Source organism: Mirounga angustirostris, unplaced genomic scaffold (assembly GCF_029215605.1).
Source record: "Mirounga angustirostris isolate CCGP_5_RB_7025 unplaced genomic scaffold, mMirAng1.0.hap1 SCAF_4, whole genome shotgun sequence".
Lineage (NCBI taxonomy): Eukaryota > Metazoa > Chordata > Mammalia > Carnivora > Phocidae > Mirounga > Mirounga angustirostris.
In genome coordinates, this window is record NW_026991712.1 from 160,686,633 (window position 1) to 160,701,449 (window position 14,817).

At 46.9% G+C, this 14,817-nt stretch overlaps 1 pseudogene; it reads left to right on the forward strand.

The window, feature by feature from the left end:
* The first annotated feature begins 1,626 nt into the window (after window positions 1–1,626).
* LOC123860401 (elongation factor 1-beta-like) overlaps window positions 1,627–14,817 on the forward strand; it is a 153,748-nt pseudogene continuing 140,557 nt past the window's right edge.

A 14,817-nucleotide genomic window follows, 5' to 3' on the forward strand; every position in this document is an offset into this window, starting at 1 on the left:
GTGTGAGTGGGGATTGCTCAAAATCATGTTGAGGTGCTGCATTAAAGCCTCTGCGAGGGGGAGGGCGGGAGAGAGAAAAGGTAGCTGTGGATTTTGATAGGAAAAGGGAGCAAGCACCTAAGAAACTTTAGGAAGAAGGATAATCTGTGGTCGTGGCTGCTTTTGTTTTCAAATCCTCTGGGAAAAACGCGACTGATTTCAAAGTTCTTCAGCGACAGAAAGTAAGAGAGACTTAAGCAATGATCAAATGAAGTTCCCGAAGTCAACACGGAGCAGTGAGGGCCAGGGGTGCTCTCCAGAGAGAAGCAAGGGCCAACGATGTGGCCTGGTCCCCGCTTCCCCTGCTTTGGGGAGGGGGGGTTATTAGCACATTGTCAAATGCCTGCTCCATCCTAGTCGGAAAACCCCCAGAGGGTGACCATGTGGCGGGTTTGTTACAAGAGTCTTCAGGATATCACCCATGCAATTTTGCCCTGACAGCTTTTCCAGCCATCGGCTGGATTTACTTCTTTCTGCTTCAAAATCATCACGCCCCTTGTAACGAAAGCTAGAGTCAAACAGTTTGCATCAAACTTTTCCCAGTTTTTCTGAAAAAAACATACTGTGGCAGACTAGAATTCGGTCGAAGGGGCAGGGTATTTGATGTCATCCAGGCCAAAGCACAGCCCCCGCTTTCCAGCTGACACCCTGGAAAGCCTCACAGATGCCGCCTCTTTGAGACTCTTAAAGCAGGATAGGAAGGATCTGATGGGCATGTTTTAGGGCTCCATGAAGAAGGTGAAAGATACAGCCTGCTTAAAAGCACTTGTCTCCAGAAGCTCCTGGCCAAAGAGAGGTACTAGGTCTTTGCTTCCATGGAGCAGAGCTGAGAGGGGCAGCTTTGGGACACAGGGCACAGGTATTGGGCTTGAAACCAAAATTCTGGGTTCAAGGCCCAGCTCTCCTACGCACTGTGTGACCTTGGGCAAATCCTTTCACCGAAGTTTCCTCTTAGGTGAAATGGAAGGAATAACTCCATTAAAAATTGTTAGAAGGACCATACGGCATATTTGAGTATTGTAAAATGCTAGGCAAGGATTGGTGTGGTGATTCTTGCCGGGGTGAATCTGAGACGCAAAAGGGCAGTGCCTGTGGTCACATCGCAAACAGCCAAGACGCCTGAGCGGCCACAAACATTGGGTTTAATCATACGACCTGCTCTTTTCTGAGAGCAAAAGGTCTGGAAGAATTTTTTTTTTTTTTTTTTTACTTCTAGGTGACTGGGATACTCTTTCTTAGAACCTTCTAGCTAAAAAAAATCTTCTGTCTTACACTGCCATTGAGCAAAAGTCTTTGGGCCACTCTGCCCACCCTCTTGAGCCTTTGATTCTTCATCCCTGAAGGGAAAGGGGAGGATAGATTTCCCCAGTGGTCCATCTCCACTCGAAAGGTGTATGGCTCCACACACCCAGAGGAAAGGTTTCGGTTGTGTCAAAACAGCTTTCTGAAACACAAGTTACATGTCAGGAATCACGCTGAGCGGTGGGAGGAGGACCCCAACGTCTCTGGTTCTCTCACAAGCTCGAGGACACCCAGGTAACCCAGGTAACCGGCTCTGCTCAGGGCAAGCGCACCCAGCATTTCAGAATGCCGGCAGAAGGTAAGGGAACTGAGAGAAGGGCAGCAATCCCCGGCCTGGAGGGGGGAAGGAGGGAGTAGTGGGGGTTGCGACCCTGAGCTGTGAGAAGGGCTGGCAGGTGCAGAGCCACACACGGGATTAATAGCTCCTGTCGAGGCTTAGAGGCCGGAAAGGGGAGGCGGCAGATTCTGTTACTCGCTTACAGTCCTAACAAAAAGAAAAACACATAGACCCCGAGGTTGAGGAGTTGCTCTTATGTTCTGGGTACAGAGCCCGGGCCGGTGGTAATTGGGACACGTTTCTGAATTAGTTGGCCCCAGTTTCTCACTTCGGCCCTCCTTATGTATTGGCAGGTGTGGTTGAGTGCCAAGCCGAGTCCTGGTAGGACTGGGCGCCCACACCCTGCGTGCGCGGGGGCCCCCTGGGTGGAGGCCGCTTTCCTGTCTGGGCACTGCCACTTTCCATTCACTTCCCACACTGGTGTTTTGACATGTTAGCGCCTGGCCTGTTAACATAGGATAACAAGGGAGTGCGCCCAAAGGCGGTGCCAGGCTCCGGAGCTGGCTCCAGGCCAGGGCAGCCTCGTTGAGCTCCTTTCCCTGGGGTGGCAAGGGAGGCAGCTACTTGGTAGTTTGGCTCCTCTGAATGCTTCCAAACCAGCATCTCTCCAAATGTCAGGGAGGAGAGTTTATGACTTCGTCCTTTTATGATGTGCCTTTAAGGCCAATTATTTCTAGAGCTAATAATCCTAATACCTCATTGAATTAGGCATTGGGAGGAGAAGGCATACACTTTAAAATCCATGAAATTACAAGTGGATTGAGTGATTCAGTGTTCTGGATGAATGCCTTATAGTCTGCGGTCATCATCATTATTATTAATATTAATAAGCCTTTATTCACACACACACACACAAACACACGCCCATGGGGCCCTGGGCAGAGCTCATAGGGGACACAGCCTCTGTCCTCAGGGATCCAGAGGAGGCTGTCTCTAAGACACTGCAGTAAATCACACGAGTATTGTAACTGTCAAGGTTTTAAACACCTAAAAATCAGCACTATCATTAGCAATCAGTAATCACTGTTATAGAAGAATAAATCTTGTAATCTCCAAATTACCTGTTTGCACCAATTAGAGTTCAACTGATGAAACATACCAATCAAAGGGGAATTTACTGGAGGCACCCAGGCTTATCTAGGTTTAAAAAAAAAAAAAAACAAACAGGAACCTGCTGAGTTCCCAAACTGTTGTTCCTTAGCTCAGTCTCTGTTAGGGTGGATTTTCTGGAAGTGGAGCTGACAAAGCCCTACACAAGTACCCCCAGGCAGGAAGGAGTCTGTTTTTCATTTGTTTGTTTATTCATTTATTCCCTGCCTGCCTACAAAAAGGATTTGAGGTAGGTCACACTAAAAACACAGATCTCATAAAACAGTTTTTTAAAAAAATTAAAAGGAGGGGCGCCTGGGTGGCTCAGTCGGTTAAGCGTTTGCCTTCCGCTCAGGTCATGATCCCGGGTCCTGGGATCGAGTCCAGCATTGGGCTCCCTGCTCCGTGGGGAGTCTGCTTCTCCCTCTGCCTCTGCTTCTCCCCCTGCTTGTGCTCTCTCCCTCTCTCTCTCAAATAAATAAAATCTTGAAAAAAAAAAAAAAGAATTCTGAAACCTATTAAAAAAAATTAAAAGGAAAGCTGGAAATCTTAGGGGTGGAGATGGGGGCACTGTGCTTGAACGTTGAGCTTCCACAAATCTTCGTGGGTCCCTTTCTAAGCACCAGGCTGGGCCCTGCAGGCACTGGAGGAGAAGCATGCCCTCCTGTGCCCTGTAAGGAACTTCCAACCTTGGGTGTGACACAAACATCTATCGGATTGAGGTCTGAGAGTCTCCGAAGGCAGTGCACGGAGGAATCCCATGTGTAGTGTAGCTCTCAGCTCACAATGAAAGAAAGCAGGTACCTAGGGAGGTAGATTTCCAAAAAAATACTGAAGGGGCCCAGGGGGAAAGAATCTCAGTGTTTTTACCGATTTCCCAGAAATGTTCTCCATGTGGTCACTTCTTGGCTGGCCTTAGATGAAGGACATGAAAATGTGGACCCACTGAGCCTTCTCTGGTTTACTCTGGAGTTTTGGAAAAACCTTGATCCGGTGTTTGCAACAGAGCAAAGCCAGGGGGCGGGGGCTGGGAAGAAGTGGGGAATGGGAGCTGGAGGTGAAAAGCAGTCCCCTAGGAGATTTGGCTCAGGAATTAGGAAGTGAAATGGTTGTTCAAACCAGTGAGACTCTTCTTAGCAGCCGCACGCAGCCCTGTGCCGTGTGCCAGGCTTCCCCTAAGGGTGCCTCTGCACACTCTGCTACTGTAATAGTCCCAGCATCCCCATCCTTGCTCTTCCCTGGAGCTTGGGCACATTGTCATTTTTCCCAGCCCCTACCTGGCTTTATTGCTTGCCCTCTATGGTTCTGCTTTATACTGCATCTCCAGGAAATTATATCGTTGTCGTATTAGGGCTCACTTTATGTTTGTTTTGTTTTTTGTTTTAAGGGTACTGTGAGTTCACTCTGATGTCTGCCCTTGAACATGATAAGATTGTTATAATGGCCGAACTGTTTAAGCGGTACCCGAGAGTATCTCCACATGATGCCTTCTGTTGGTAGGCAGCCTCCCCGATGACCCCAGTCGCCACCTAACCCCCCGCCACCTCCTAGTATTCATGCTTTTGTGTAGTCCTCTCCCACACTGACTCAGGGTTGTTCTGTGTGACCAGCAGGACACCACAGTGTTAAACCCTGTGCCGGGTGCTACGGATAGGACAGGCATAGTCTTTGACCTCATGGAGCTTACAGAGCTGGCAGTCTATAATGAAGAGAGCATGGACTTCAGAGCTAGATAGGACTGGCTGAATTTCGGCTTCTTCCCTTGGCTGTGTGACTTTGAGCAAGTTATTTGACCTCTCTGAGCCTCTGTTTCCTCATCTTTAAATCAAAGTAATATCCTCCTTAGAGAGATTGGTGCGGATTACATGTGACAGTGTATATAAAGTATTTGCCACAGTTTCCAGGTCTGGGTGACTCCTCCATAAATATTACTCCCTCCGGCAGTGCTGGTGCTGAGAGTACGGTGATGAATGGGAGGTCACCTCTGCTTTCGGGGGGCTCGCAACCGAGTGGAGGGGACAGATGTGTACTCACTAAAGTTCAAGGCACGCTGCAACAACTATTGTAGTAGAGGTGGACAGGGCAACAGAAACCCAAAGGAAGGCACAGGGAGAGCATCGTAGAGCCTAGATGACATTTTAACAAGCCCTAGAGGGAAAGGAGAATTTTCGTCAGTGGAGAAGGGCAAGAGCTTTGCAGGTAGGCAGTCGTTAAGCATCTGCCTTCAGCTCAGGTCGTGATCCCAGGGTCCTGGGATTGAGCCCCGCATCGGGCTCCCTGCTCAGCAGGAAACCCGCTTCTCCCTCTCCCACTCCCTCTGCTTGTGTTCCCTCTATCGCTGTGTCTCTCTCTGTCAAATAAATAAATAAATAATCTTAAAAAAAAAAAAAAGAGCTTTGCAGGTAGGGAGAGAAAATCCCGAGAAGTCACGAGGTGTAAAACCTCCTGGTAAAAGAAATGGAAGGTGCACTAGTTCTTGGGGATATTGCCTCCCTGTAGAGGGCTGTGATCTCTTCATCGGTAAACCACAGCTGCTGAGCTGGAGAGTAAATGCTCCTTCTAACTCATGTATTCCACAAGGGCAGGGAGTCCTGCTTTATTCATGACCAATTTCCAGCTCCTAACACATGGTAGGCACTCAGTAAATATTTATTAAATGAGCAGGTATAATTTTATGCATAAGCAGCTTGTCCAAATGAAAAAATCAAGGAAATTTTTTTTTCCATTTACTTGACATAAGTCATTTCCCTGGGGTACGTGTGTGGTGACAATTAACCCGACTACATGATGTTACTATGTTTTGTCAAAGTCCTCCTGACATTCTGTTCCTTCGATTTCCTGGCCGTGCCTCCTATTTCTTCCTCACACTCCCAAGTCTTGCTGTGGGATCCTGGCATTTCCTTGGAGATTTCTTTAAGCACTCAGCATCATGTCATAGGTACAGGTGGGGCAGACCCAGCTCATTTTGAAGAAGCTTTGCATGTTTTCCTTCACTTAACTTCCAGTTGGCTTTTGGTGTCTCTACGAATGGAGTGACTTCAAAACCAGATCTCAACAGAAGAAGGGCAAAAGCCATTGAGCTAAAATGCTGTAAGATGGGGCTGGCTGGTGGTGAAATTGTGCAGGGAGGGGGATAACACCCTGGTGGTCCCCCCCCACCCTGTTTTGACTCTGCTCCCCTCCACAGGCCTGTGCTTAAAACCCTCCTGCTCTTTTCTTCTCCACTGGGACTCCCCTAGTACCTCATCCCCTGGGGCTTAGTCTGCTCCAGCCTTTCCAAATCACCCTTGTTCTTTCAAAGCTCATCCTGGGTTCCATTTCTTCTGAGATCTGTGGGCTCCTCTGTTTTTGGTACAATTCAGTCCACACTTGATGCCCATCCAGTGCCTAGATCAGTACTAAGCTCACCGGGTGCAAGATGAATGAAACGCGATTCTTGGTCCCTGCTCAGCTTTCGAGGATGAGAGTCACCAAGATGTCAAACCAAACTATGCAGAACGAATAAAGGACAGTCTTTTTTAGGCAATAAATTTGCATGCTACCAGGAGCTTTTTGAAGTCAGTGACTTACCTTCAAGGCCTCCTTTTTGTTAAAAACAACTTTTAAAATGTTTTCTTTTTTTCTTAACCGTAAAAGCAGGAGAGCAGTACTTATCAATGGTAGAAAACTTGGAAAGTGAAAGCCTGTATAAGTAGGGAAACAACTTGTTGATTATCTCAGCACCTCAGCAAGCCAGCATTGGCCTATTGTCCTGTCTTTTTTTTTCTGTGCACTGGAGATCCTGTGTTGATATAATTTTGCATACCACTTTTGTTAGTGAGCGTTATATCCCAGCCATTTTGCAGGGTTACAAAACACACTGAAGAGTGATTCTAATGGTAGGAGTTTGTCAGCAAGTAGGAGGGCTGAATTTATTTGGCACAGAGACTTGGGGTAGTCTCTCTAATAATACTCTCATTTCTGTGGCTTCGAGGACAAGCCTGCCTCCCAGCAAGTGCCTCCATGGCATATTTGTAACTCAGCTGATCTGCTCAGCCCTTCTCTGGAGAAACAGCATCCTGTGCCATGAGGTGTGAGCATTTCCAGTCTTCAGATTCTCCACTTCCTCCCTTCCCCCACCCCAATTTCCTTCATCTCCAGCAAGCGATAATATCTTTCATTTGAGCTTCTTCCCTGCCTCCAATGACTGCCTCCCCTGATGAATTCTCTCTGGGTGACTTTGGCATTTGCATATTTCCTCGCTTGGATATTCTGAGATGTTGGAACCAGAGAGCAAGGTTGATGCGATCAGGTACTTAGCTGAATGAGGCTTTCTCGGGAACTGCACAAATGTTTGGAGTCGGGTGTGTGCCAATAGACAATTAATTGAAATGTGGACACAGCAAGCTTCTGGAGGAAGGAAACTGAAATTGAGAAATTAGCTGTGGGAAGCGATCCTCCACAAGATACAAAATAGTATTTGGGAATCTCCTTTACCTCACACTGAAATTGATGTGGTACAGACAGAGAAGAAAACCCAAACCAAAACAAAGAACAAGTGTAGGATCAAGGTTGATTCCCACATTACCAGAGCGGGAAGGCATTTTCAGAGAATACTGCTCTGACCCTCTTGGAGGTGGAGGAAAGCCCAAGGTCAGTGGCAAGTCAGGACAAATTCAGGACCAGAAGCTAGATGTCCTGACTCCAGCCCAGGGCACTTTCCATTTTATAAGCTGACTGTCTACCTGGAGACCTGGATTATCATATCAGGAGCAAAAGGGCGAGGACTGTGATTTAAGCATTTTCCCGTCACCAATGACTTTGCGAATACATTTAGTAAAATCCATAACAAAACCAAGGTACTTGCTGACTGTAGCCTTAACTCAGGAATGGAAGCACATCTGGCCCACCATTACGGAGCTTCTGCTCCATGTCTGGCTGTCTGCTAAGCCCCGGGAATGGAGGTGATTACAAACAGGGTCCCTGCTCTGCACCGTGTGATGTTGGCCGCTCCCAGGAGGGGCCCAGCTCCTGACTATCCTCTTCAAAATATGAAGCCTCTGGGTCCATCTACATTTCTCTATCTTCAGGAGAATGGACCTTTCTCCTTAAGATTTTTTATAAGTGATGTATAAGAAAAGAGAGGCTCTGGCTGTAACGTTGCTTTTAGGATTCAGATGGTCTCAGAGTGGTATGAAAATCACCTTTCCATCATTTGGGTATATATTTCGTTGTCAGGACCAGAGGAGATCAGTTTTAGGTTTCCCCTAGAACATGGTTCTCAATGAACCATGAGGCATCAGCACTACTTGGGAACTTGTGAGAAATGCAGATTCTCAGGTCCCATCTCAATGCTACTCAATCAGAGACTCTGGCAGGGCCCAGCAATCTGTTTTAACAAGCCCTCCAGGGGATTCTGATGCATGGTAAAGTTGGAAAACCATTGCCCTAGAAAATATGATTTGGAAATCCGGGCTGCTGAATTCCAGCACCAGGGAGGTAATCTATTTTTTATTATTGGACCCTTAAGAATAAGCTCTCTTCATTTCAGAATACCCAGGCGAGCTGTTTCTATACATTGCTGAGTGTTAAACAGGAAAAAACGTCCAAATAATTCTTCAAAATTTAACTGACCAGCACAGTCAGACATAATTCTGGTAACCTGTCGTATTTCCAGTAAGCACAATATTTGCATACTTTAAAGTTGCATGGAATAACTGAATAAGTTAATTGATTGCTTAAGCTGTTATTTTTAGAATATCGCTGCCTTACCTCATGTGAAAGTTTATTCCAAATTCAAATGGGAACATTTTATTACCCCAAAATGTTTTCCCATATACTTGAACATGTTACTAAGGAAACCAGCTGTAACATTGCCGTGATATTGTTGCTCTAACAAATTAACGATTCAGCAGTGTATATGCCATACTATAATGTTTTTTTTTCTCTCTAGAAAATTTCACACTTATTGAATTTATCCATTTCTAACGTTGGACATTGGAAGCAACGCTATCGGGAGAAATCGTATCCCAGAGTGACAGCAGAGGTTTCCCTGGGATGTGTTTTGTGCGGTTTGAGCAGAGGCTGTGGTAGGTGGCTTTTCACCCTGCACCAGGAGCTCTCCTCTGAGCAGGGAAATGGAGTGAGACGGAGCAACCAGCTCAGAAGGGCACTTGGGCGTCCAGGCTTGGGGGGCTCTCACTGGTGAACAGCGACTAAAACTGGCCGTGTGGTGCAAAGTGTGTGCTAATCACACGTTTAAGGAATCAAAGGACATCAAAGCATGAGATCACACAAGCAAGCAGGCGACTGCAATGGCATTGGCTGATGGGGGGGAGGGTACAGCACAGTGGGAGGCCTCATGCTTTTTCTGCCTTGATGGGGGGAGGTGAGGTTATTAATGATGGGATGGATTAGAACAGATGGGTATTTTTGACACATTTCCCCATGTTGTTATTTTCCAATATCCCATCTTCCCACCACCTAGTCATGTGCCTTTCTCTTGGTTAGGAGGGAAAGCATGTGACTTTTTAAAGGGAAACCTCAGGAAGGGAGAGTAGAAGTAGAGACATTGCCATATTGCTCAGAAGGCACGCTCAGCAGATCTGGAAAGTCTTTCTGAAGCCCTTGCTGGGAGGGGAGAGGGAGAAGCCACCACACGCACGTCTGACTTTGGACACTGTGTTCTAAGGCAAGCCGTGTGACCCTTTCCCACTCGTTCCATCCCAGCCTCACAGCGGCTGAGCAGCCTCCACTCTCCTCCTGATTACCTTTCTGCAGCCTGGAGATTTGCATTGTAAATGCTGTTTGGTAGGCCCCTGAAATAATATTAATCACTGTAAAACAATTATGTTGCATAATTTGTACATAAAAAAGAAAGAATGAACCTTTTGCTTGAATTAATATTTCCTCGTTTGTATCTTTCTCATCCCCACAAATAAGGAGACCCTTGTCTGCCCTTCTAGGAGAGAATGGCTTTGGGGAAAGAAAGGTATCTATCTTCGGATGGCTTCTTGAAATGATGCATGTTTGTCCAGAGCCAGGTAGCTTATGCGATTTCGGGAGGAACAGCCAGGGATCCTGGGGAAAGGGACATCTCCACACCTCACGGCAAGGCACTTCTTGCAAAGAGGAGGGACAGGAGGATGAGCACCATGGGGCTGGACAAGGGGAGGCTCTGGGAAGCAGAGCAATGAAGCAACAAGGCTCTGTACCTGTGTCTCTCCCGGGACACCCTTATATCCATCTGGGGGTAAACAGCCACCAGTGAACAGAAGCCTATGGGAGTTGGGACCAACCCTTCAGGCCCACTGTAGTGGGTTGAATGGCAGCTCTTCGCAAGATATGTCCACGTACTAATCTCTGGAACCCGTGAACATGACTTTATTTCAACAAAGGGTCTTTCCAGCTGTCATGAAGTCAAAGATCTTGAGAATAGATCATCGGATATTATCCAGGTGGGCCCTAAATTCAAGCATAAGCATCCTCATACAAGACAGAGGGAAGAGAGACACCGGAAGAGGGGAAGAGTAGGCCCTGGGAAGATAGAGGCAGACAAGGCTGCCACAAGCTGAGGGATGCCTGGAGCCACAGAAGCTCAAACAGGCAAGGAAGGGTTCTCCCCTCCAGCCTTCCGAGAGGGCGTGGCCCTGCGTAACCTTGATTTCAGACTTCCGGACTCCAGAACTAGGAGAGAAGGAATTTCTGTTGTGTTAAGCCACTGAGTCTGTAGTAATTTGTTACAACAGCTCTAGGAACTGACACACACACCATGCCCTCCCCCTTCCCACCACCTCTCAAGAAGATTCATTGGCTCGCATGTTGGGAGGTTGCAGTGACATTCTCTGGAGCTCCAGCTGGAGGTCCCCTAGAGCCCATCCAAGCTTGTTGGACTGCTGTACTGCGCTACATCCGGGTCCCAGGTGACGTCTCCCAGGAAGGCTCTCCTTCCGGGGAAGTCAGGTACCGGGCATTGAGCACAGAGAATTTCAATGTCGGGTCACTCTGACCTACAGTTTAGGACTGGAAGTAAGGGCCTGCATACGAGGTGGAATTGGACAGGACTCTATAGCTACCATTTTGGACTCTCTGCCTGTTTACCGAATCTCATGGGCTCATGACCAGATTTAGCACCCACAGTCCAGGACAACATACATTTTAAAAATATTAAGACCCTATATTTAGCACATATGTGCCAGGCACTGTGTTAAAAGTTTTTTTGTTTTTTTTTTTATTTTATATTTATTTTTTTTATTCTTATGTTAATCCCCATACATTACATCATTAGTTTTAGATGAAGTGTTCCATGATTCATTGTTTGTGCATAACACCCAGTGCTCCATGCAGAATGTGCCCTCCTCAATACCCACCACCAGGCCAACCCATCCTCCCACCCCCCTCCCCTCTAGAACCTTCAGTTTGTTTTTCAGAGTCCATCGTCTCTCATGGTTCGTCTACCCCTCCGATTTCCCCCGCTTCATTCTTCCCCTCCCGCTACCTTCTTCTTCTTCTTCTTTTTTTTTTTTCTTAACATATACTGCATTATTTGTTTCAGAGGTACAGATCTGAGATTCAACAGTCTTGCACAATTCACAGCGCTTACCAGAGCACATACCCTCCCCAGTGTCTATCACCCTCCCACCCCACCCCCCACTCCAACAACACTCAGTTTGTTTCCTGCGATTAAGAATTCCTCATATCAGTGAGATCATATGATACATGTCTTTCTCTGTTTGACTTATTTCACTCAACATAATACCCTCCAGTTCCATCCACGTTGTTGCAAATGGCAAGATCTCATTCTTTTTTGTGTTAAAAGTTTTACATTTGTTATTTCATTTATCCTTCCAGCAGTCCTGAAGGTGTGTGGGGGTGGTTATCCTGATTTTGCAGATGAGGAAACTGAGGCCCAAGGACACGAGGTAATACTCCCAAAGTCAGGAAGCTGATAATTTGCAGAGCCAGCCTTTGAAACCTGGGGTGTCTTTGACCCCACAGCTCGTACCCTCAAGCACTTTACTACTTTGTTCTTAGAAACACAGCCAGGTGCAGGGACATACATCTGTGCCTGTTCTGGGCACTGGCCCTCAAAAGAATATGAACGCTTTTGTCTTTGAGTCCATTTGGCTTGGATAGTTCATGTACATTGCATATTTTCCTTCTGTAGGCCTTCAGAGGGCATTTGGGGACAGATTCCAACCTGAACTCTACCCTCCAAAAGGTGCTTTGTGATTTGGTTAGGGTTCTGCCTTCACGCTAAATTTCACATACCAGAACACTGTAAGAATTTTCACTGTCTGACCCCTACCTGCCTCTCCAGCCTCATCTCTCTTAAGCCCCGCCTCTCTACATTTTGTTGTTGACCTCACAGCTCTTCCAAGCTACTTTTGTTTTTTGTGGGTCTCATTCTCTTAATGGACTCCTGTCCTTTGCACGTGCTGTTTCTTCTGCTTGGAATTCAATCTCCCTACTGCCCCCTCCACTGGTCACCCCATCTCTATCCTTAGACGATTTTACTTGGTTAGCTCTATTCATCGTCTAGTTCCCAGATTAGAAGTCAGCCATTCCAAGAAGATTTCCAGGTTCCCCTAAGCTTGAGTCCTCTGTTGGGACTCTCAAAGCATCCTTGATCTCCCCACCTATCACGTTGTATGATAATTTTGTTATTTGTATCCTTCACCTTGCTGCAGGTTGAGGGCAGGAAATGGCTCTCCTTGAGTCACCGTTGTATCCCTGGCACCCAGCCCAGTGCCTGGCACAGAATAGGTATTCAATAAGTATTTGTGAAGTGAATGGAGTTTAGAATGCCAGAGATGACTTCCTGGATCATTAGGCTCCAAGTTATGTCATTGATTAGGACATTAAAGAATGTTATATCAAAGGGCATAGCTATCTGACCAGTTGTCAACCTCAAAGGTTAAGGATGTTCTCAGAATATTCTAGATCGTTTCGCAAGTTCCTACCCACAACTTCATCTAAATCATTTGGACAAATTTTAGCATTGAAGGAGATGGCCCTTATTTGATGTCTTCAGTTTGTTTCTTCTTGACAACTATATTTTTAGTATGGCCACTTAGAGTAATAAATTGCAAATTGTTGACCACCCAGTGCATAAGGTAACAATTTATTATTTATTTATTTGTTTGTTTTATAAAGAGAGAGAGATAGAGTGCACACATGAGGGGGGGAAGTGGGGGGCGGGTAGAGGGAGAGGGAGAGAATCTTAAACAGGCTCCACTCTCAGCACGGAGCTCAACTCAGGGCTTGATCCCATGACCCTGAGATCCTGACCTAAGCTGAAATCAAGAGTCAGTGGCTTAACTGACTGAGCCACCCAGGTACCCTGGTAACAGTCTCTATGTTGTTTCTAAATTGATTCCTCCAAGTGTCAAAGGGAACCCCTAATTCAAGTACCTAAGAGGGCTGAGTATCACCTTTTACTAAGGCCTCTGTGAGATAATAGAAAAATATATATATTGGTCTCTGCCCCTGGTTCCTGGCACAGAGCTCCCCAAATCCTTGTAGTTTCCTAAGTGATAAGAGCACTAGGAGAGTCTTTTGTTCTATCGAGGTGGCTCTGGGTGGGCTCCTGAATGGCTCCTGGGTGGGGTTGGTCACCAGAAAGACTGAGCCTCGATTTGAAGCTTGGAATTTTCAGCTCCCCACCCTCCAGAGAGGAAAGAGGGGCTGGAAATGGAGTTAATAATTGATCATGCCATAAAATCCTAAAAGTATGGGGTTCAGAGAGCTTCCAGGCTGGCAAGCACACCAATACTAGGAGGTACACACCACAGCTCAACAGGGACAGAAGCACCTGCACTCAGGACCCTCCCAGACCTCACCCCATGTATCTCTTCATCTGGCTGTTCATCTGTGTCCTTTATCATACCCTTTTTTTAAAAAAAGATTTTATTTATTTATTTATATAGAAAGTGTGCTTGAGCAGTGGGAGAGGGGCAGAGGGCAAGGGAGAGAGAGAATCTGAAGCAAACACTGCACTGAGCGTGGAGCCTGATATGGGGCTGGATCTCACGACTCTGAGATCATGACCTGAGCCAAAATCAAGAGTCAGATGCTTAACCAACTGAACCACCCAGGCACTCCATAATATCCTTTAATAAACTGGTACATGGGGGCGCCTGGGTGGCTCAGTCGTTAAGCGTCTGCCTTCGGCTCAGGTCATGATCCCGGGGTCCTGGGATCGAGCCCCGCATCGGGCTCCCTGCTCAGCAGAAGCCTGCTTCTCCCTCTCCCACTCCCCCTGCTTGTGTTCCCTCTCTCGCTGTGTCTCTCTGTGTCAAATAAATAAATAAAATCTTTAAAAAAAAAAAACAAAAAAACTGGTACATGTAAGTAAGTGCTTCCCTGAGTTCTACGAGCTGCTCTAGCAAATTGATTCAACCCAAGGAGGGGGTCATTGGAACCTTTGATCTATAGCTGCTTAGTCAGGAGCACATGTGATAACCCAGGCTCATGTCTGGAGTATGTATGTGGGAGGGCGGGGGGACAGGGTGGAGGAACCGAGCCCTTACCCTGTGGGGTCTAACACTATGTCCAGGTAGACAGTGTCAGAATTGAGTTGAACTGTAGGACACCTGGCCAGTGTCAGAGACTTGCTTGTTGTTGGGGGGAAAAGCCCCACATATCCAGTGACCAGAAGTGTCAGGAATGCTGTGGGTGGAGTGAAGGAAGGGCCTCAGGACAGACACACAGTAGGAAAGAACTGGGTCTTTCCCAGTTCTGAAGGAAGGAAACAATGTCTCTCATTTACATCTTCCTGGTGACTATGGATTTAGCGCCTGCCCCTTCTGAACCTTCTGACCATGCTGAGTAGGGGTCATTTTAATCTGTCCCCTGCTCTTCCTTTGCTCAACATGAAGGCATTGGCACCATCCATTAGATTCTTTCTGGCCTTCTTGAAGGGCACTGACTTCGCTGGGGATTGCAGAGCCTGGTTGGATGTGCTGGGCTTGGAAAGCTGTCGTACTTGGTGACTTAAAGACCTAATGCTCTGTGGCCAGTGCCGGAGAAAGAGCCCTGGGTTAGGGCTCGGAGAACCGGGGTTCTCACCT